The sequence below is a fragment of the Mesitornis unicolor genome, unplaced genomic scaffold (assembly GCF_000695765.1).
Source record: "Mesitornis unicolor isolate BGI_N332 unplaced genomic scaffold, ASM69576v1 scaffold2390, whole genome shotgun sequence".
NCBI lineage: Eukaryota > Metazoa > Chordata > Aves > Mesitornithiformes > Mesitornithidae > Mesitornis > Mesitornis unicolor.
Window position 1 is genome coordinate 3,888 of NW_010156182.1, and position 2,870 is coordinate 6,757.

The following is a 2,870-nucleotide window of genomic DNA, read 5'->3' on the forward strand; positions in this document are numbered from 1 at the left end:
CGTGTAAACTAGCCATTTTAAGAATAAATTGATTTTGATACACCTGGTTCTTACTGTGTCAGCTCAATCTGTCTGTTTTCTCAACTTCTCTTAACAACTTCAATTGTGATCTAAAGTACAACCAGTTTGTTCTGTGCCAGGGGATGTTGCTAGAGCTGGCTGTGGTATGGTATTTGAGGTGAGCAGCTGGCATTACTGATGAAATCCAACCTCTTCACTAAATGAGAGAGCCTCAAAAGTATTTGCCTTATCAGTTGTGTCATTAAAAGAAAACCAACCCCGCATCTCACCAAACTTAACTGGAATATTTTGTCAGGGATCTTGCTGTGCCACAGGTTGAGTCTGCCTGGCAGGAGCCTGTCTTAATCTGATGGCCAGAGCTACCTGCCAAGCTATAGCATATGTGATGCTTGTGTGGGTGCATCTGAACAGCAGCACTTAATGTCTTCTGCCTTGTTTTGTCCTGATGCTTAGCTTGTTACACTGCCCTCCTGCAGCTGTACTGCTGTTTGGGGCACTGGGAGGTGGGGTTTTCTCCTCGTACACCCAGGATCCCAGCTGGGCTGCCATCAGTACCAACCAACCTGGAAATTAAAGTGCCTGTCTTTGAGCCAGCCTTTGAAACCATGGCATAGATCTACCTTTGGAGTGACTTAGAATGGAGAAAATAGTGCAGTAGGCCCCAAGGGCCCTAATCCCTGGGAGGCAGATGGGCTCAGTATGCCCCTGCTTCTCCTAGGTAGCAATTTCGACCAGCACAGCAACAGAACAGGCGAGCCAACAGCAGTCACACACCAGATACTTTCTGTTATGGGATTTCTTAACTCATTAAGAAAACTCTGTGACAAGATCCAGTTTAGTTTAAGCTGTTGTGCACGAAGTTGGGTTTCCCAGCAAGGAATCTAGTTTTAGTTATGAAAAAGCAATTGTGAAAAGGCAAAAAGACAGTGTGGTACAGACAGCATGTTTCTGACCTGGGGAATTGATTTAGAGTTTCTACTTGTAAAGCCTGCACTGGACACAGAGCCCTCTTTTCCCCAGCACCATCTACCAGTCTCTACCATGTCCTACACTGTTTCTTAGCAGGTAACTCTTACTGCACAGGAGCTCTTAGACCATAATACACATACACTGCAACACCAATAGAAAGAAGAGTGAACTGAAGAGAGGTTTGTAACTCAAGTAGCTTGAAGGGCTCTGCCTCAGTGTGGGAGTTGTTCCAGCAAAACATGCAAGGCTACTGGGTAGAGCAGAAGCCTCCCACCATGAGGCAAAGTAGCATTTCTTGTCCTCCAGCCAAGTTTTGTGACCAGCCATTACAACTGAAAATGCTTACTTGTCCTCCTCTTCCCTGAGACATAAATCACTTAAAAATACCAGAAGACAGGTTTCTTTGACCAAGCTTTGGCTTTAATCCAGCTTCTTTGCAAAGATAGCTTGCAAGATCTTATTTGTTTGGCGGAGAGGCAATGTGGTGCTGCAGTGTCGCTCAGCAGCTCCAAAGCCCTCCCCCAGCTGAGGGAGCAAAGGACTTCTCCTTTCTCCACTCCCTACCGAAGCAATGCAGTTTCACTCCTTCCTGTTTTAAACCAGCTTGAGTTTAACGCTAAAGTTCACATCCATCAGAAAGATAACAGGCTCCTGGAGGAAGGTATTAGCAACACTAAGGTATATTAACAACAATAAAAAAGTTAGTCTTACAAATCTATTTACCAGAAACAGAGAAAAAACCCATCACCTTTGGAAAACTTTCTTAGCCCAGGAAATTCAAATGTGCAACTTGGATGCTGCTCTTTCAGCTACATCCCATTCAAAAGATGAAGGTGTAAAGCCAATGCAATCCTTGAAACAAAGTTTGCAAACCTATGGCATCATCTCACTCCCTTAGGAAGTCATTTTTCCAACTGCGCTGTAGATTTCTATTTCTACCGCTGTGGTGACAGAGTGGGTGACTGGATTCACTCCTATAGCTCTGTAGCTCTGAGGTGTCTAACCTTCAGTTATAGCTTGCGGGTGGCACAGTACTTGGAGACTTTATTCTTCATACGTCAGTGTTTCAAACTGGGTTCCTAATCACTGCGTTCGCTTTTGTGAAGCTAGGCCTAGTCTTACCATGCAAAATTAAATTGAAATGTGCTGATGTTTTGTATTAGCAAAGATCTGTCACCCTGGAAGATCAGCATCTGAATATTGCCTGAGACCATAACTAGAATCTTTACAGGCAATTAGTGAATGTGCTTTTCTGTAATTATATGTCTCTAAACAAATTACCAGAACGTATATGGTAAATCTGGTAAATTAATGTTAATATGATAGATGCTACAATATTTACATATACATAAAGCAACAAATCTCATCCCTCTCAGGCTCTTATGGACTTTAAAATGTAACGTCATCAAGAATAAAATGTTTCAGTGAGGCTGGAATAAAAGAAAGTAAAGCTGTGCTAAATCCTCTCTTGAGAGGCCTCTCTTCCTGTCTCAAGATTTGCTTGTACCTCAGCCATTCCTCACTGGCATTTGCTTACCCTGTTCTTACAGCCCTCCAGTGATAGAGGCTCTACAAGCTTTCCAATTATTCTTTCCTCTTCTTACCTTAGAAGAGGCTCCTGTGGTCTTAGCCTAATTAAAATTAAGTTCCTAATTACTTGGTTTATTCTGCATAGACAAGAGGAAATTACTGCTTTCTTTTCTTCAATAGCCTGTAAGTGCTTGAGTGCAAAGAACAGCTTTCCCTCCTCTCCCCACAACCCTTCTCTAGGCTATGTAATAGTTTGTTGCATGAAAAATGGGTATTTTGGCTTTTCATCCTTCTCTGGAAAGGAAGCTGTTAGACCTTTGGATTAGCCTAAAGGCAGAAATATCACTCTC